This window comes from Sciurus carolinensis, chromosome 8 (assembly GCF_902686445.1).
Source record: "Sciurus carolinensis chromosome 8, mSciCar1.2, whole genome shotgun sequence".
In the NCBI taxonomy this organism is placed as follows: Eukaryota; Metazoa; Chordata; class Mammalia; order Rodentia; family Sciuridae; genus Sciurus; species Sciurus carolinensis.
Window position 1 is genome coordinate 25876621 of NC_062220.1, and position 22010 is coordinate 25898630.

General features: G+C 38.3%; 1 protein-coding gene across 1 annotated transcript in view; it reads right to left on the minus strand.

Annotated features, from left to right (window-relative positions):
• The window catches only part of Snd1 (staphylococcal nuclease and tudor domain containing 1), a 415000-nt gene that overhangs the window by 241431 nt on the left and 151559 nt on the right, over positions 1–22010 (minus strand). The window lies entirely within an intron of this gene.

The following is a 22010-nucleotide window of genomic DNA, read 5'->3' on the forward strand; positions in this document are numbered from 1 at the left end:
GTCAAATAATTACAATGCAACGAGAACAACCTAAAAAAAAAAAAAAAAAACAGCCCAGTCAAGGACAGAGTACATTTCAGAGTAACCAGGAGGCAGAAAATAGAAACTTGCCCTATTACAAAAGCTATAAACAAAACATGCTAACTATACATATTTGCTTAAAACAAAGAAAACAGTAAAATAAATTTAAGGAACAACTCCGAAATTTCAGATTAATTATCTGTCGAAAGAAACAAAAGAGGTCGATGAAATATAACCTTTTAATTTTCTGTGTAAAAGACAAACAAATATGCATACCCATGGTTATACTCAATACAAATATACACTTATAAATACAATCTGCATAGTAAATTATTATAAATAACCATCGAAATGGTGTCACAGTTAATAAAATGAGCATTTTGGGACATCTGCTATAATTTCTGTGAATAAACATCACAATAAACTTAAGAATATAAAACTTAAGTTACCATTCAATGAAATGTCTGGGACAATCTGTGATTTGGAACAAATGGAAAATAATCAACTGATATTGGTCTAATAACTCCCAAATCTGAAAAGAATGCATATAATTGGAAATAACACCACAATTTATCAGTAATAATCTTTATGTTAAGTGGGAACCTTGTGCCACTCTTACTGTTTTGCTTCTTTTGAACACTGGGTGAATTTTGTTTTAGCTCTTAGGGATGACTGGCTGGAGAGCAGTGGGAAGTCATAATAATAATATTGATTATAACAACAATGTTATTAGTGAGTCAAAAAGAATTTGCAATTCTTTGGAAAATGATGCAATAGGGTCTTCTGCAACACAAGAGATACCAAGTCAAATGATGGGAATTAGGTTAGATTATCAAAGAGTAAAAAAAGAAAATACATCTGGATATAAATGAATTTTAAAATAATCAATATTTAAATTTCTAACTAGTTACTGAATGCATTAACTGAGCTATTAAAGGATAAATTAATATGAATGACTTAAATGAGAATGAAAGGGACCACAATTATTACTCACAACAAGCACACACTAAAAAAGAGATTTGGATTCAGTTATGCAGATTTTCCCAAATTTAAAACGTCTAATTAATATAAGATATGACTAGATTTCTAAATATCAGAGCAAATAATACCTGAACCACAAGAACAGGAAGCACAGTAAAAGGGAAAGCACTGGCATCATTTCAGTAAGTTAAGTCTGTTATATGACTGGATAGAATTACAGTCTAGGAAGGTTGACCCAAGGGTCTTCCAAGTCTGAGTCATTATAGAAACTATCCTTAAAATAAACAGAAATAAGAGAGATGGCTGAGGGGGAACTTCTAAGAGGGCTACCTAACCAGAACTCCAACTTCTGTATTTGACTCATTCTCTCCCCAAACTACCCATCCTGTAGGTATACCTCTCAATGATCTGCAGGAAAGGCAATCAAAGGTCAAAAGAAGAGACTGTTTTGCTGCTACATTGTTTTTAAATAAGAGAATGAAGGAAGGGTAGCAATCAATCACTAAGAAGTGGTTAAATAACAAACACCTCAGAGAGAGCATTAATCTCCAGGATATAAATTAAAAAAAACTTAGCACCAAAACAAACAAATAACCCAATCAATAAAATGGGTTAAGGAACTGAACAAACACTTCACAGAAAAAGAAATAAAACTTATGAAAAAATGTTCAACATCTCTAGCAAATAGAGAAATGCAAATCAAATTTATACTAAGATTTTATCTCACTCCAGTCAAAATGGCAAATGTCCAGAATACAAGCAACAATAAATGTTGGCAAGGATGTGGGATCGCAAAATGGTGCAACCATTATGGAAAGCAGTATGGAGATTCCTCAGAAAACTTGGAACAGAATCACCATTTGACCTAGTTATCCCACTCCTTGATTTGTACCCAAAGGACTTAAAATCAGCATACTACAGTGACACAGTCACATCAATGCTTATAATAGCTCAATTCACAATAGCTCAATTGTGGAACTAACCTAGATGCTCTTCAACAGATGAATGAATTTTTTAAAATGTGGTATATATACACAGTGGAATATTACTCAGCTTTAAAAAAGAATGAAATTATGGCATTTGCAGGTAAATGGATGGAGTTGGAGAATATCATGCTATAAGTCAATCCCAAAGAACCAAAGGCCAAATGTTTTCTCTGATATGCAGATGCTAATTAAGAATGGGATGGAGGGTTTAGGGAAGAACAGAGGTACTTCAGATTAGACAGAGGGGAGTAAAGGGAGAGGAGGAGGTAGGAAGGATAGAAGAATGAATCAGACATTATTACCCTATGTATATATATAATTACATGACCAGTGTAGTTCTACATCATGTACAACCAGAAGAATGAGAAGTTATGCTCCATTTATGTCTGATGTGTCAAAAATGCATTCTATTGTCATGTATAACTAATTAGAACAAATTTTACAAAAGTGGTTAAGTAAAATTTAAGATAAAAGGAATAAAATTAAGATTTAATATGAAAGAATCAACATCCTAGCAACCAGAGAAGGTTGCCTCTTTATGTTACATAAATTAAAAAGGACTAAAGTGGGGTGGGTGTGGGGAGTTATTATGCTTCTTTAAGGACCAATCCTTTCTAAGGAATTACTGAATGCTATTATTAACAGACATAGAAGATTTACTGTCCTTTACTCTGGTAACTTACACTGCCTCAGATATAAAAAGTCTGGTTTTGCAGAGCTCAGTGAATATAGATAATTTACTTATACAGTGCAGCCTATTTTATTAAAATATAAAATTATATCATGAAAGTTAAGGTGAACATACAATGGCAAAGTAAATTACACAATCAGAATAAATGATATATAGCCATTAAAATTAATACATAAAAGTTCACTTAATGATGTGGCAAGATACTCAGGTCTTATTGTTGACCAAAAAAGGACAGAAATGTATTCAAATATAAACATATGTAAGTAAAAGAAAATATGCCAAACTGTTAAAAAATATTTAAATATTTGAATTACATTTTTTCTATTTGCCAAACTTACTGAAGAAAATGCATTGCTTTTACAGTTAGAAAAGAAAATAATCACATAAGGAACACAAAAGAGCGTCATAGTTAAGATGTGATTTATGGTTGCAATGTCTTTCCTAAAATAACCAGTGCATTACTGACAAAAGCAGAGACCAGATTCCCTAGGCATAAATCTCCAAAAGGCTATAATCAACCAACTAATTCTTATTCAGTGTCCCCATGATCCTACTTATTTCAAATTTGCAATACTGTTATAGCTATATAGCATTAAAAAAAAAAAAAAAAGAAAAAAAGAAAAAAGAAAACCAGAACCAAAGTCTGGCAAATATACAACCAGAGATGGAAATCAATGGGGTTATTATTCACAAAGAAAGATCAAAATCTAGATCAGACGTTTGCAAAGCTTTCCAAAGTCAAGAACTAAGGAAACATAGTTAGAAGTAGCAAAAATGATGATACTACAATGCTACCAATTATCTTTTAAAGCAAGCAGTAAAAGGGAGGAAATGGATAAGGGGACTTTCACATGTGCATTTGCAAAGGAATTCTATCTTCTTAGTACTGGGAAGGTTACACCTTTACCAAAGTGATGAGTGAAAAGGACAGATAAAGTGTTTTAGAAAACTGAAAATGACTACAGACCAGAATTTTATTTTAGGATATAAATCTAAAGTGAATCCTAAACCTAAATTGTTTGTCTTTAAAAGAAAGGGTTCTGAACTCAGCTAGCAAGAAGGAAAATCATAGAGATAGTCATAAAACCATATTCTGTCTCCAGTGGATAAGAAGAGAAGGTAGATCTCATCCACATCAGGGAATTTAGCTTACTTAGGGAAAATAAAATAAAATCTCAAAACTTACCTAAAAACAAGAAGCTGTCTATGTAAAGAATAAAAAAAAAAAAAAACAAAAAAAACCTGGCAGATAATTTTTGAGAAGATAAATAACAATATTACTGAGAATAGAACTTTTATTTCAATTAAATATTTGGTGAATATGCATTGAATTGTAAAAGGGAGACCATTTATTATCAATGGAAGCCTAAAAGTAACACTATGGAAAAAGGAGAGTATAATAATATACTCTTTAATGTATGCACTGTATCTCCATAACCACTTCGCTTTTTAAAAAAAGTGTTCACATACATTTTTTAATAAAGTAGAATGTCTACTACATTTTGTTTCGACTTACTCCATATTTAATACCAGGGTAAATCCTTCATTGCTTAAGTGTTGGCTATGATATGAGCAATAAGGAATCCTCACTGTACAATACAAATCATCAGAAATGCTACCTTTGTGATCAGACATAATGGACTTCATAATATAGTTTCAAATTTAATTAATATCTGAATTCATCAATGGCACTTCAAGTTAACAGTGCAACTTTAAAATATAAATACGACAAAATGATTTTTAAAAAAAATAGAAATGCTGGATTTACTAAGCGTTCACCTTTGGAGATGTGACATGCAGGACATGCAGTTTTTGTTCCTGCCTGCTGATCAAACAGTTGTGATTAGAAGGGTAAGTTCAGGAGACAGAGAAGCTTCAATTTTGACCTGTAATTTTGAGACTCTCAAAGAAACTCTGGGTATAAAAAATTATCAGCATATGTATATACAAAGTATATGTATACATACATATATGTGTATACACATACAAAGTATGACACACTTTGCCCTTTCTTTAGCTTCCTCTGTGTACAGTAATTATGTTCTCCTCAGATGTCCTGCCAGTTCCTACTGGGATTCTACCAGGACTGTGCCAGGAAACTCAGAAAAGTAGGAAAGGAGATTTTATAAGTTCTCTCCCAGTGACCCTTTCCCAAGGTTCACTCTATTTCCTCCTGGTCACTGAGCACATGGGAATCAAAAGGAGGACAAGCTATGGACTGTTCTCTTATGGACTGCTAGCCACCTTCTCCGTAAGTACTCACTCTACATCTCCCCTTCCCTCCTTTGCTCATTGTACCTCTCCCTTTCTCTTGCTCACTCTGATTTATCAGGATGTAGTACAGATCAAGTTCATTTTATTTGTCATATTACATACTGCTACTAGTTCTTAATTTTCCTATGCCCTGACTCAGTACTTTGCTGTTATCGATTGAGCTCTTGCAATGTGCCGAGCAATGCACTAAGTGCCATACATATATTACCTCATTTAATGCTCATAACAGGTCTGAGTTAGGTAATGCTGCCCCAGAGACTCAAACTCCTGTCTACTTAGTTCTAAACCCACCCTCTAAACCACAACAAACTGCCACCAACAGAATATCAATTAAACATTCACTTTATATTACATGATAAAAGTATCTCAGGTATAAGGCTATTTAATGACATAGGGAAATTATCACATTGAAGGTTACAAAACAGTAAGTACCATATAATTACTAGCTAACATGAAAATTATGCAAATAGCCAAATACATAAAAAAAATTGGACTAATATAAGCTCAAGTATTAACAGATGCTACACTTGGGTAGTAGAGATTTTCTTTTTCCTTTATCAATCCCTCTTCATTTCAAAAACACTTTTTTTCAGATAAACAAGTGTTGTTTTATGATTGATAGCGTGGGCAATAAATACTATTTATGACAAAATGGCAAAAACAAAATACAATATTATAAGCAAGGATAGAGTGGACAGTATTTCACAGTATTAGCAGAATTCATAATTCCATTTCCAAGTCGGAAAATTACAGCCCTAGAGAAAACTAGACTGAAATTCTGTAGGAAAATAGTAAGCTTTCAGTAAATTATGCAGATCAAATATGATAATGCGTTAGTACTTGCAAGCACAGAGAAATGAAACACAAATGCAAAGATACTATTTTTGGTTATATGTACAAAATTTTTAACTACATCTATGATGCGTGAAAAGGGAGAAGACCCATCCACCCACACCACTCCACCCAGCTCTGTAGGCCTAAAATATGTCTGGGAAGAGTCAACAAGGAAATGGTAATCCTGGCTGCTCTGGGAAGTAAACTGGACCTGGTGAAGGGCAGGGCACAGAATAAAACACCTTGTATACTCTATTTCTATTTGAATTTCAAAGAAGTAAATGCATTACCTACTTGAAGTAATAATTAAAATAAAAAGAGAATAACACACTGTGAGAGAAACAATGTTACTTGTTTTCTAGTTAAAAAGATGAAAGATATCTGAAATAATTTAAATGTCTGTTTTATATAATATTTGTGGGGAAAAAAAATCCTGTTTCCATATTGGCTTTCCTGTCAATGACTTCAAAATGTCTCAGCAATTAAAACAACCAAATCCATTTACTTTCTTGATTTGAGTTTGCAAGTCTTTAGGAGAAAAGAGAACCATTGCTTTATCCATATATGTACTTTCTACACATCTATTTTTTTCTACACATCCTTTCTACATCTATTTTTAAAAGTAAAGAACAAGTAATGTTATATAAAACAATTTTTTAAAAAATTATGTATTCCTGGCTATTTAAAAACTAAATTTAAAAAATTCCGTAAGGAAAGAATCTTTAGTGCTGGGATATAGCTCTGTGGAAAAGCACTTGCCTCGCATATGGGAAGTCCTGGGTTCGATCCTTGGCTCCAAAAGACAAAAGAAACTTTGGCCAGAAATCATGCCAGTGCAATAAGCAATCTTTGCAAGTAAAAAAGAAATGAGGACAGAGAAATCAATCCTGTGCTGCTAGCCAACAACCTCGACCCACGGAGCCCATGTACACAGCTGACAACCCATCAAAGAAGGGCTGCTCGCAGCCAGATGTGAATTACAGGGAGGAGGGTCATGAGAGAAAAACACTTCATACAGACTCTGAAGCAGGTCCGAGTATCATCCAAATGGTTATGTCCAAGTACCCAACACGTAATTTGTGCGTGGGAGCAGCACCAAGCCGATGTACCATCAGCGCACCCACCAGGTCACACATACCCTGGCCCCAGCCTTTCGGCTAGATTCCCTCAGGGAGGACAAATTGAGACTAAACAGGATGACTGCCACAACTTCTTCCTTGTTCATGTTTTCCCTTTTCCAAAAGAAGCAGGAAATGACAGTTAAAGCACTAAGAGTTTTAAAGCAACCACAATATTATGCAGCCTAGAAAATTCTGAGTGTTCATCCAAGAGTCCCCAAAGCCAAGGAAAAACTGGAACCATCAAACAAGCTAAGCAGACCATGTTCAGAGGGAAGCTAATGCTCTGTCAACTTTGGTAGAGAACCAGGCTTCAAGCTGCTGGGAGGAAGAACGGAAACAAGAAAAAATGGCATTTAGCAAATCACTGTTTTCTTCTTAAGGCCAGAAAGGTCCCAGGGATCCACAGCAGCAGCCAAGTCAGACATAAAGGCAGATGGAGTGTATGTACTGGAAACGAGAGCTCTTTGGAGTTTAGCATTTTGACGTTGTTCATACTGAAGGTCCAAGAATCACTGAGGAGGGAGATGGCAAAATGGAAGGCAGAGGGAAAGGAGTGGAAGATAAACAGAGGGGGAGAAAAGAAACTAAAATTAGAGAGAAAAAGAAATAAGTATGTGCATAGAGAGTGGGGGATAAATGAAGCTACTACCATTTCAGTCCCTGAATGGTGAGACAAAATAAATTTACCTTGACTTAGTGATCTTATTATAATTTTCCCCTTAGGAAGCTGTGATTAACTACCACCACACCAGAAATGCCGAAGAGCAGCAACAGGACTCATCTTTGTCTTTCATCTTCAAATACCCTCCCATGCTGTGGAGTTCAAACTGCATGCTGCTTTTCTTCCACACTGCTGGCAGCAAGAAACCTTCACCACCGGGAATGGGAGAAATCGGAGGAAAATGTGAAAAAGTGCCTGGCCGCAGTCAAGGAGTCAATCATTTGGATGGATTTTGATTCCTAAAGCCATATTTCAAAGTTTAGTGAAACAACGAACGATTAAGGAAAACAAATACCGGCTCCCAAATGGGAGAAAATCATTTGAGGCCATAGATTCAAAAGAGAAGAAGAAAAGGGGACCTTGGCCCAAAAATAAACTGGACTATAACGCCAATCATAACCGTTTAAAACTTCACATAAAAAGACATAAAAGATAGGCTTCGATCATAACTCAGTACCATGAGCAGACATGGAAAAAGAAGGAAGTCAATCTCTTAGCTTTAGGGGTGGGTGGAGAGTGGAAGGCATGGTAGAAGACATAGAAAGCTACTCTACTGAAGTAACAGATTTATATTACAGCATATTCATCAGGCCTGTAGCAAAGAATCAACCAAGGTTCACAGAACTCAAGAACTGGGTGTGACACTTATTCACACACATCAGGTAATCCCATTCATTGATATTTAAAATAAAATAAATCTTGGGCGACAAAAAAAGAAGAGATAAACTTTCAGAATTGGAAAGGAATCAAGTAAATCAATCAATATAAAATAGGGAAAGAAAAAAATTTTCACAACAGGACTTCTGAGTATATACTCAGAGACACCACCCCTCCCCTGGTTAGAAGAGGAGTTACTAAGGGTCAAAATTTAAATGGAGTGAAGTGAATGCAATCTGGGTTTGGGGCCCCAAGCTCCGGAGTCTTCCCGCTGCAGCCCATCCCGTGAGGTAATCTGCTGGCACCTTTATGGTAGCCTTCTCCAGGGTCACTCCTAGGAAAACTACACATTTAGGATCTGATTAGAGATTCCCAGATGACTGAGTCATTCTAGATTCTTTAGTAAGATCATCTTTTTAGAGGACAGAAAAAAGATTCCTTTGAGTTTTCATAAATTTGGAAGAAGAATGGAAGAAATTAATTCATTCCAAGTGTAAGAATTTTAACATATACACCTTCAAATGCCTATCTTCCCACCTCAGAGGTCACAGAAATGTCTTACCTCTTTGCTTTAATGTGACCTGACCAATTATGGACAGGTTGGGGGTTTGCATTTGAGGTGCTAGTTTCTATTTCCATACTAAGGAACTTAAAACAGTTCCCTATGTATTTTTGCCCTGTCCAAAAAGCATTGTAAATGAAGCTGAATGCTTAAATTCCCTTCCTATAAGGATGTTTTAAAAACATCCTACAAGGATGTTTTTAAAATATTTTTTTTAGTTGTTAATGGATCTTCTATTATTTATTTACTTATTTATTTATTTATTTATTTAATATGTGGTGCTGAGTATCAAACCTAGGGTCTCACACAGGCCAGGCAAATGCTCCACCACAGAGACACAACTCCAGCCCCTATAATAAGGATTTGAGCCATCAAAACTCTATGCCCATTTCACAAATGAGAAACAGAGGCCTCATGAACACACACAGACCATCATGTAAGATGCTTTCCTCCCTGCTACTGAGACTCGTCTAGAAAGCTGAAGAAGCTCCCCAGTTCTCTAGCTACATTGTACCATCTCACCCAAAAGTTTAGCTCACCTCTACTTAAAGTCCAGGTCCCCACTGTTTCATTCTCCCGTCCTGTCTCTCTTTTCTTATTTCCCTTTTCCTTTTCCTTTCCTGTTGTGTTTTAAATAAAAGAGGTTAGAGGTTTAGAGGGAGTGCAAACCTGGCCTGGCGGGGAAAGGTGTTTAACTGGCTACTCCTTTCTCAGGACTCTACTAAGCATCAAAGTTTAATGTGACAGGCTCCAGGGGCTAGGCTCAGCAGCAACCTGTCAAGCAAAAAGGCACACCATACGTTGGAGAAGTGGCAAACTGGAGCATGTCACTGACTTGTTTACTTCTAATTCATGTGAATTACAGTGGGGGAACAGGAACATCATGAACGCCAAATCAGAAAGACTGGACCAGCAAGGTCCAATCAAGGTCCATCAAGAGCTTTAAAATAATAATGGGGAATCCAAGCCAAAAATATTAACTTACTGCCTACAAGTAGTTAAGCATATCCTTCTGCCATTTTTAGGAAGAACAAATTACAAATGCTGTACTTTCTCAATTATGAGGAAAAGACACAGAAATAGCCCCTAATCACCACTAAGAAGTGACTGCTCAGATTGCCTCTTGAAGACTTCAAATGTCAGCTGAACAATGGGGCACTGACGACATTAGGCACACTGCCACCAATCAGATGGAGTGATGAGTTAATGATTTAAATTCATAAATAGAAAAACACAAGAAAAACATTTATTCCACCTCTTTTTAAGGCACTGATTGTACTGCAGTTAGGCAGTATAATGCCTAAGGTCTCCTTGAATTAGGACTCAAAGTTCACCAATAGGAGAGGTATGTTAAAAGGCAAGGGGCAAGGAAACTACTGTCCCAGCATTCACAATGAGTTTCCTATAGCCTTTCTCCATATGCAAAACTCTGGGTCTTTTGGAAGACCTTCAGGGGCCAGGACACATCCAACTCTTTTGTCAAGAATTGTGGGACCCTAAGTGAATTCTCAGCTTCTGCCACAGTTCTGGACCTGCAAGGAAATAAACAGATAAGACAGGCAGTTTGCCCTGCAGTGGTGGGGACAGAGGACAGAACTGGGAACCACTGTTGCAAAAACGGAAATAGAAGTATTACAGGAAGATGGACAGCATCCCAATTTACATGGGGAGCCAGGGATACAAGATAGAAGGAGGTTCTTGACAGAAAACCAAGTGTGAAGGCAAGAAATTATGAAAGGGCTGGGCATGTCCCTGGAATAGTGAGAAGGTCCTTGTGATATATACAGAGAGTAGAGTAGGAATTAAGAGTAGTAGATCCTGGAAGCAGGATCCTCATTTGAAATTATAGTATTCTACATACAGCTCCTTTACTTTGCTTTTAAGTTCACTGAGGGAGTTATATCTTTTTGGCAGCCATCAGGTACCACCAGAGATGGTGGTATACCAGTAGTATTCATGCAGAAAGCAATTGTGACAGCAGTATGCAAGATGGCATGGACTAGGGAAATAAGTGAAGGCAGAGTTATAATAATTAAAATGAGGAATCAGAAGCAAAGAGACTAAAAGATGCTCACTGGACAAACCATGAAAAGAGGCACAACTGAGGCAGAACCACACAAATCTGGTTACAGAAAAGACTGGAGTATGGGCCAGGAGACGGCTGATTCTAAGGTTTAGGACAATGGACGGGTAAACAGCAACAAAGCCAAAGCAGCTTGTGGGTAGGGAAAGTATATGGAAACTATGAATTGTGCTTAACAGTTTATACAGTATATATATATATAACAGTATATAAGGGATGCCAGCTGTTTACTGGAATCTGTAGTTGGGTATCAGGCAATCTCTGGAAACAGAGATCTGCAGGCAGAACAAGAAGGTAGGAGCGGAAATATTCATAAGGAAGAGTCAGCAGCATGTGTGGCAACTGAGGCCATTAAGTATATAAGATCACCCAGCAGGTGAGACCTCTCCTATCTGTGGTTGATAACCAGGATCTGTACAATCTACATTAATATTTATCAAATATTGCCGAGAGACACTTTTATCTTATCTTACCATTTATTCAAATCTATTCTTATTCAACTTCTCACACATTGATGTCATCTTGTCCCAGTTAGACTATAAACAACTTAAGAGATGATACTTTATTTTTATTTAACCTCCAAAAAAGTACCCAGCAACCATACTGGCCTCTTCTAAAATATTAGTTCCATGAAAAGACATGTTTGTAAGGGTCTATCCTTGATGCCTAGAACAAGGTTTGGCATAGAGTAGTCATTCAGAATAGTAGCTCAAAAAATACTTGCTGAATGAACAGTAAGACTGAATTGATTTCATTAGGCTACTTCTTAACATGTTATGTAAGCATGACCAAAGCTCCAAGGGCTAACTCCTAAAAGAAGACAAACATACCTACTATCAACCTTCACTTTCAGAGGATTACTGGCTCATCAGCTCAACCCAGCTCAGGTCAACCCACCTGCTAAGCCAGAGAGGTGGGAATTCCTGGTTTGGGGGTTGGGGGGGACTTGTCTAAAAGGGCCAGATTGAAGATAAAACCTTGGATTCCTAGGGTTACAGAAGAGAATTCCCGCATAGCTCCATATAACTCATGCTTTTTGCTAATTATTCCTAATGCTCTCATTATAACCCTGAATGGGATGAGCCTGGCTCATCAAGAGCTACTGCCAGGAATGATTCTCTCAGGGTGTGTCATATTTCAAAATGCTGTTAATTATCAAAGTAGAAGAAATGGAGGCCCTGAGACTAGGATGGCCACAGACAGGCAGCCTTCTGAAGTGGACATTAGCACATTCTTCAAAGGAGAGACATGACGATAGGGATCAGAAGGTGAGCCTGCTGACAAAACCAGAAACCATCTCAACACCAAAACATCAGGGGGACTGAAGCAGGGGAGGTCTTACTGCCCAGGAAGAGCAATAACAAAAAATAAACACAAATAAAGGGAGCAAGACAACACAGGCAGGGGTCAATGGTGAAAGAAACCTGACATCAGGGTGCTCATTACCCAAGTAAAAACCCAGAAAGGAGAAGTCTGGACAAGAGACAGGTGGCCAGATAAAAGATACTAAGTTGCTTTCCTACTGTATTAGCTTCCTAGGGCTGCCTTAACAAAGCACCACACACTCAGGTTGGTTTAAAACAACCGAAACTTAGGGCTGGTGTTGTAGCTCAGTGTAGAGCACTTGCCTAGCATGTGAGAGGAACTGGGTTTGATCCTCAGCACCACAGAAATAAATAAAATAAAGGTATTGTGACTATCTACAACTGAAAAATTAAAAACAAAACCAGAAACTTACTCTCTTAACCTTCTGGAAGCTTCAATGTGAAATTGAGAGCAGGAGCCAGAGATATGATAGGCAGTTAGAGCAGGGACCTGCTAAACAGCAGATTCTCAGTTCTTACCCTGGGGCAAGACCAACTTCATTTACAAAGTGTCTGATGAGCCAAGCAGCTCATGATCAGTGCCTTCACTGGAGCCTGAAGGTATGTATTGGCACCCTGAACAGTGCCTGGGGAGAAGTAGCAGGTGATCAGCACATGTGATCAACATGGGGATTGGAAAAGGAGCCCACAGCACAGAATGCTATGATTTGATTTGATTTAGGGACTCCCCTCCCAAAAGTCATAGCCAATAGCTTTAAAGGTCATTTCTAGCAACACTATATAAACCCCTAGATGGTAGTAACTTAGTGGCAACTGTCTCTTGGGACCCCTCTCCTATAAGAGATCTGCTTTATTTTTGTTTCTTAAGTAAATTACTTTGCTCTCATCCTACTTTTCATTGTTTGGATGGGTGATACAAAGAATTTACCAATTACTGCATCACAGAAAACCCTATACGAAGAGTCTTAGGGAAGTATCTTTTCTTGTATCTTCCTACTTTCTGGTGCCTTTAGGAAATTGTTGGCATTCCCTGGCTCACTGCTGAATCACTACAATCTCCAACTCCACTGCCACATGGCCTTCCTCCCCCAGTGACCCAATCTCTTCTTACAAGGAACAAGTCTAATCCAGTGTGACTTAATTTGAACTTAATCATATCTGCAAAGTCTATTTCTAATGGTGTTGCACTCTAAGGTTACAGATAGATGGGAATTGTGGGGGAAACCATTCAACCCACTACACATACCATCATGAAAACATCGGGAAAGGACCCTTCAAGCAGCAACAAGTATGGGACATAACTGTTGCACTTTAGAAAGAGCTAAATATTTGCCAGGAAAAAAAAATTACTATACAAGTGAAAGTAAATAAAGCAGTTCTAGTTATCAATAAAAGCACTTGTTTCAGATAAGAGCAAAGAATATCACTCAAATTTTATATGCATTAAAACAAGAAGCTCATATTTTTAATGTACAACTACATTTACAGAGATGAAGCTCTAAAATATCACTTCCATCACCTGGCAACAGAGTCAACAGAACCTTATGCTAGAACCAGACAGTTTCTACCTTTCTACACATGCACAAATTATTCACAACCTTGTGAAAGGCATATTCAAGCAACCTGAAGATTGATCTAACTCTGCAGAATAGAACATAAAAAGAGGGGACACTGAAAGAAACCCTGGAAAGTTTCTGCTTTCAAATAAAACTATTTCTGAACAATGTGTTGCTTAACAAATACACAGGAAAAAAAATTTTCCATTAGAAAACATATATATATGTCTTTACATGGACCCTTATAAGTATATGAAACTGTTACAGAAAAAAATGTTGAGAAAAGACAGCAAGAGCCAGGTTTCCTTCGCAAACACACACATCTGGACCCAATCTCACTTTACACTGTTCCCCAACATTAAGACATTCTGCACACTATCATCCAGGTCAAGCTCAAAAGAATCTATTCTCTGTAAACCAAGAGGTATAGGAAGTTGGAAGATTTGCAATTCAGCACATTTTATAGGGTTTTTGGCACATAAGGGTTATTTTTAAAGTGGGGAAAAAAAGCCTGTCCTCTCCCTACCCCCAAACACAGCTGAGCTGATTCAGCACAAATCTCCCCCTAAAATAAAATCTCGATTTGCAGAGAATAAGCATGGAAAGTTCCAGTTCCAAGGACGACATTTCAGAATGCTAGCAGGAAAGATCAGGAGTGGGTGGCTGAAGACAAGCTGACCACAAATCGTTACAAATGTAAGAACATTCACCAGAAAACTACAAGCAACTGGGGAGTCTAAGGAAGAAAGTCTTTAATAATAAGCAAAGTAATATAAGAGTATTACCTAGAGATTTGAGAACCTCGAGGATTCTGGTAGATAAGAAATCATTTCCCACAGGTGAGTATAAAGAAGAAATTTCCAGGAATGCAGTTGAAAATTCTAGTTTCTTCATTTAACTTAATGCTTTCTGAAGAGGATATTACAATATAGATCATACAAAAAGTATACTTCACCAAAGAGCTGTGTACTCAGCTCAACACCCTGTTGGCCCCCAAAGTGCAGAAGTACTTTTCATAGTCTGCAGACCAAAAAAAAAAAAAAAAAAGGAAGAAAGAAAAAGAAGAACTCATTATCAGAAAGAGCATTTAGGTGGCAGCAGGAAGAGAGCTACCTTGCTGCGTTTTCAGAAGCAGGCAATTCCAGTCATTTGTTAATTATCTGTCACCAGACAAGGTAGTTAATGGCTCAAGGGGTGAGACTAGGATCATTCCTAAAATGCAATGGCTAAAGGGCATCTAAAACAAACCCTGGTGGCCAACACATTCTCACATGCACCCACCACGTCAAGTGGGAGAACTCCCAGTAGGAAAAGGCACAGACAGAAATTCCAAGTCATTCGAAGCATCTCTTAATTTGGTGAATATCTCCAGTCATTTGTTCAAAAATTTACAGCCACATTGATGGTAACAGCTGGCACTGGAAGGCAAGGACAAGCAACCTCATATAAACCTGTCAATTTAAATCACAATGCATTCACAACCTTAGGGCCTGTTTTGATCATTAATGTAAAGGACTTTTCCATAGCGTGAATGAATCAAATTAATATGAAGTGAAAAATGTGGAGATGACAAAAGAAATGTTTATAAAACCCAAACTAAAATGCATCAGAGGTAATTAAGAACAAGAATTCCCAGACAGCTAGTTCTGTACTTAGCACAGCTGATTAGGTAACACCCTGCAACAGATAGCACTTAACTGTTTTTTGGAGGAAAAGGCCAACCCTGGTAGGCAGCCTGGGAGAAGGCAAGGGGTCTCTCCTCAGTAAGACACTCTTCTCTTGAGGAACTGCAGTAGCTAAGTGAACCACAGCCCCTCCTAGGGACCAGGACTTCTGACACCTTCAGAGATCTGTCCTTGCTCAGGGAGCAAGAAATAGATTGTTCCTCACTCTCTCCCTGGTTCTGGGTCAAGGGGTAATGGGTTCCTTCCTTTCTTCCAGACACTTCCTGAAGTTGCCATTATGCCAAGAGATTGAGAAGAAAAGGAAATCAAGGATCATCACTGGCTTTGCCATGTTGCCTTTGACCTTCCAGTGTCAGCATACATGAAGAACATGTAATCTGACACTGGTTCTATGAAGAACAATTAGATGAACACCCCTTCACAGGGACATCTCAAAGACTAATGAGATCATGTCTAGAGGGTTGAAAGCTCTCAGAAGGCTGATATATGGTGCCACCACCACCTCCTAAAAGCTATAGACTAGGATGAGGCAGCAGCAGAACTAACTTCTTATAGCATGTAAAGTGTATGTTATATATAGGAACTGACATTTTCCCCCCAAAAGTGCGAAGACCCTATCAACATTTGAGTCAGTATATACAGCAGGGAAGCAGACATTTCTAGATGGCCTTTAATTTAGCACAGCAATTAAAAGCAGTGGTATCTGAGCAAAACACTTTCTATAGGTTTCAATTTCTTTGCCTATAAAATGGGAGCAATGTATACATTTTGCAGAACATAGGTAAAATTTAAAGGTGAAACCAACATTCTTCAAGTCCAGTGTTTACCATGGAGGAGAGAACTCAATACATGGCAGCTATAGTCTTTTCAAGATAGGATGGACGATGTATAAATTAGACTACTTAAAAAAGTAGTCTAATTCACAGAACAAATTTAATGATTAAATCAGATAAAGGTAGCCACCAAATTAAAAAGGAGTAACATCTCCTAAAATGTTTAAAAACATTTAAACATTTTTATCTAATAGAAAGAAAGCTATAAATAATAGTTCAGTTGCCAACTTAGCTCATGGAAGTCCATTACCCCAAAACAGAGATATCACAACATAGGATTGATATTAACTATTTCCACACTGATTTGGAGTTACTGAAATAAGGAGGCAATTTTACTCATATTTATACAGATATGGCTAACCCCCAACACATCAGATGAGTCCTACTTCAAAAAATTCATTAAATACCTACTATGTTCCACAAACTATATTGGGCACTGAGATAGTGAGTTGTAGATGTGGGCCCTCATCGGCATACCAAAATAAATCTAATAAGAAAGAGGGCTATTTCCACAGACTCTTTTCTTTTTTGGGATGTGGGGGGGCAGGTAATGGGGATTGACCCAAAGGTGTTTAATCACATCCCTAGTCCTTTTTTTATATTTTATTTAAAGACAGGGTCTCGCTAAGTTGCTTAGGGCCTCGCTAAGTTGCAGAGGCTGGCACTGAACTCATGATCTTCCTGCCTCCATCTCCAGAGCCACTGGGATTACAAGCATGCACCACTGCACCTCACTCCACATAGACTCTAACATGTATTATCACAAATTATGGAACACTTGGGGAGGGTAAATTATTAGAAGGTGGGGAAGGGCTGAGGAAGATTTCCTCCAGGAAGTCACACTTAACTTGATTCTGAAGGATAAGCAGAAAGTAAACAGGGAGGGAAATGAGAAAAATAAGAGATCAATCCAAGCAGAAGGAATTGCATGTACAAAAGCCCTAAGGTGAAAAGGAACATGATATATTCCAAAAACCTAAGAGAGGCAGAGAGATGATCACAGGGAGAGCAACAGAAGAGATGGGCAGTGGTTACTTTATGCTGGACCTTTTGTGGCCACTAGAAGGAACAGAAGTCAAAATTACCAGGCAAAGAAGGAATATAATGTGAAGGGCACTGGCAAAGCTCCCATCAGCTGCAGAAGGACAAAGAACTAGAATGGAAAGAGTGACTATGGGAAAAAAACATAAGAAAACTACAGGAGTTCCGGCCATAAAAGATACAAGGCAGAGAAGAGCAACGGCACGAATCACTGACTCACAGGGGCCCTACATACCCACATCCATGGATTCTACTAACCAAGGATCAAAAAGACATGATAAAAGTATTGCATTTGTACTGAACATGTAAAGACTTCTTTCCTTCCATAATTACTTCAATAATGTAGCATAACAGCTATTTATAAAACATTTACATTGTATTTGGCACCATAAGTAATTCAGAGACAACTGAAGGTACATGGGAGTATATGAATAGGTTACACTCAAATAGTACATAATTTTATACAAAGAACGTGAACATCCAGGGATTTGGGTGCCCATAGGGTCAGAAAAAAAATACCCTGTGGATACCAAAGAATGACTGTATAGATAGCAAAACTAGAGGAGTTATAGAGATGTCTGAGACAACAATGTAACTCCCAGAACACTGGAGTAGACCCAGACATCTGAAACACAATCATGGAAGTCTGCCACGCATGAACATCTTTCTCAGCTCCACACCCCAAGAGTATCTACCTCAGAAAAGACAGATTTGGGGGAAAAATAATAATAGTGATAATCTAAAATAATCTATACATGAAATGACTCTCGGTAAATTATTTATACCCCCATAACTTCCCCAATACCTGCCTTTATCAAGAAAAATGCCTAATGTTCAGCCCCCTTTTTAAAGAAGAGCCAGACTAGTTCACAGAAAAAATTTTACTGGCTTGCAAACCGTACAAAGGCAGCCACTAGTGTACACAAGAGCCACATCCCCCAGATTTGCTTATTCAAAGGAATGGGGGGCGGAATCAAAACATTAAGGGAGAAAGCATATGCTTGGGGGCATATGCTGGACAGGCCAGCCTGCAGTGAGCATCAGTCTCCTGCTGGCTTCGTGTCAGTGCACTCTGGCTTCTTGCAATTCCTTCTCTTCCACCATTTCTGACCCTCCAATTGTTGAAGCAAGTTCTAACTTTGAACACAATGGTTCCCATGGTGATAGAAATTCTGTAATTAAGGGACAGGAGTTATAGGAATGATTCATATGTCACTTGTAAATGCTGAATTACATGGAAAAATATACAGAGATTTGACTTCATATTCTTTGGAGCTAGGGGGAGATCCCCAATAAAGATCTCAGTGACTATCCTGTTCTACCAAAAACAAAATAACTACAACATGCAAACTCTTGCTTTCCATGCACTGATCTCTAAATATTAAGGAAAATATACACATATACACACACAGGAAGAAAGTACTTCTGCTGTGAGAAGAGGGCAGTAGCCCTGGTTCTTTAAGGATGATACCAATCTCACTATCTTATTCACAAACCAAGGACATCATTCTGGAAAACTAAGATGTGTTGAAGTTCTCACAAATTCCATTTCATGATAAAGCCCTGAAGACTTAGCAAAGAAGTTATTTACCATGAATATACTTTAGTCAAGATTTTAGAGAAAAGCATGGCAAATGGTAAACAGTATGGGTAGGGTGAGGATGCACATGTTATCTACTACTTCCTAATTTGAAAAAAACACATACACTCTATTTTAATTTTAATTTTTGGTACTAGGAACTGAAACCAGATGTGCTTTACCACTGAGCTACATACCTAGCCCTTTTTTATTTTTTTTATTTTGAGGTAGAGTCTTGCTAAGTTGCTCAGGGTCTCCCTAAGTTACTGAGGTTGACATTGAACTTAGCATCCTCCTGCCTCAGCCTCCAAGAGTTGCTGAGATTACAGGAATGTGCCACCACACCTGACTAAACACACACACACCCTTTAGCACAAACAGACATTTTGGGGAAGCTGAACCCGATTCCACATCTAACCAGAAACCATCCAAATCCATGCAATGGGTTGAAAAGGTAGGCAGGTCAACAGAAGCAACAGTGAAAACCATGGAAAAGTACTGCAGTTATGATACCAGCTGCACGCTGACTTATTTTTCTTTACCTCTTAGCCAGGAATAAATCAAAAAAAGTAGGGTATGCTAGATTCCATACATAAATTGTATTATTAAGCAACACCAAACCACATGCCTTCCTGGCATCTGAACAAACATGAAAGACTACTATCAATCCTGCACAACTTCAAGATAGGGGAAGGCAAACTGTACTCCTAGTTCACAAATGACAAAAACCAAGGCTCCAAGAGCAACATGTTTACTTTAATTATGATACATGTCCAGAAATTTAATCTGAGGAGTAAATCAATGTGAATTTCCACAGCTGGAATGGAGACCTTCAAAGACAACAAAGCACCTCAGCAGTTTACCTTCTCTCTTCTTTCTCCACATTGTATACAACTCTCAAAACTGCCGCAGTATGGACTCTCTGGGAAGGACTAGGCAGAGAAGATGATTTTACCTCCACATCTTCCTTGAGCTGTGACAGGCTGCCCTAATCAGCTTTCGTGCACATAGGCACACATGCTCCCTCACGGTGGCTCTTAATCACCATGTGCCATGCTGAACAGCTGCAGAGGTCTGAAGGGAATTGGCAGAAATGTGCAATGATGTGCTAGCCACCCCCCCGACCCCAGGCAGCAACTGCCCTGCCTGCTCCCAGACGCCAGAGCACATGGGTGTTCACTGTCGGAACTGACAGGCCCAGAAGACAGGCAAGTGGTTTCAGGTGGTGAGTGAGGAAAAGGAGTTTGCATCAGGAATGTTCCAGCCCAGCAGAGCTGAGCTGCATCCAACTCCCTACACAGGGATACAGTATTCATCATTTATACAATGTCACCATGGGGGACAAAACTTGGGCTCAGCACAAATAGAATCCAATCAACTCGGTTGCACAGGAACCAGTAAACAAGGCTTCTCCCATAACAAAGCACCTAATTGCTTGAGAATTGACATCATATCTGACACTTGAGGTCAGTCCTATAATTCTTTGATGGAGGACTTTACAGCAGCCTGGTACACAGTCCTTGAGAGCAGAGCCCTGAACTAACCTTCCAGGACCATTCAGCAGTGGCTGAAATAAGCAGTGACCTATATTCCCAGGGAAGAAAGAGAATCAGGGTAGGGTAATAGTCAAAGAAACCAGGTGGGCACCATAATACAGGCAAACGACTGGCGCACCTGAACCGAAGTGTTGCCACTCCTTTCCATGTGGCTCTGGATGAGTTTCCTTAGAAATTCTCACTGGTAAGGGAATTCCACACAATTGTTTATGAGCCAGTAAATGAGTAATATGACATCAGCTGGGTAAAACAGAGATGTGAGACATTACATCAGATAACAGGAGATCTAGAAATTGAAAGACACTTCAAGCCATCATTCCCACTATACTTCATGAATGAATATAGCATTCTGTCAAGCTTTACACAATAACGAATGAATCTATTCTCTGAAGAAACCTGAGAAGATTTAATACTCATTTTAGGGAATCTACTTTGGTTTTTCTATCTGGAAATTAGTAATTTCCTCATATCAGACTTCAAAATCTCTTGATACAATTTATCATCCTACTAACAACAGTATATAAAAAACTGGTTATATTTCTATTTATGGTATACTATTTTGACATTAGTTCAAAAGCAAGAGCTTTATCAAACCCATCACAACACCGATAGTTTAAATAAAGAATGTTAATATGGCTTTAAAGTTTTATGTCAGACAAAAAACTGATTAGTGGGGCTGAGGCTGGGGCTGGGGCTCAGTAAGTAAAGCACTTGCCTAGCACACATGAGGCACTGGGTTCAATCCTCAGCGCCACATAAAAATGAATAAATAAAATAAAGGTAGTGTGTCCATCTACAACTAAAAATAATTTAAAATATGATTGGCTTTAACTTTCTGAAGAGATAATAAAAATCTACCCAAAATACAGTATTTTTCCTAGAATCCCTGAAGCAAAGTCAGGAAAACACAAGCCTCCCTGTACAGACTTCCTCACTTACCAAAGGAACTACCCTTTATTTTCTTTGTTCATCCAGGACTTCTGGAGTAGAGATGACAGGAAAAACAAGGGAACGCTCAAAAGCTAACTGTATTCATAATACAAAGAACATTTTACTCTAAACGAGAATACAAGGAAATGTACTCTAGGGTCTCCAAGCTGGTGACATAGACTAAAAAGTTAATGTGCTATAGGAAAAACTGCATAGGAACTATTAGTAAACCACACACTCCTTTCCCACTGAAGTGTTCTGCAGCACCTGTAAGAGAAGCTATAGAAAGTTTTATGAGCCAGATAGAGTCAGCATTCATGACACAGTGCACTTCACTAAGCATGTTCCTAGTCACAGAGACCCTGGCTTCCCCTCCTCTACAGCCAACCTACCCCTTGGAAGTGACAGAAACACAAAAAAGAAGCAACTTCCCCTCGCTGGTAAATCTCACAGCCCAGACTTTAAATGGAGGTGGCTGGAGAGAACAAGAGAGCCAAGGGAATGGAGTGCAGGGCAATACGCAATTATTGAAACTGGAATTGAGCCTGGAACCTGCCATGAGAGCACTGGCAAT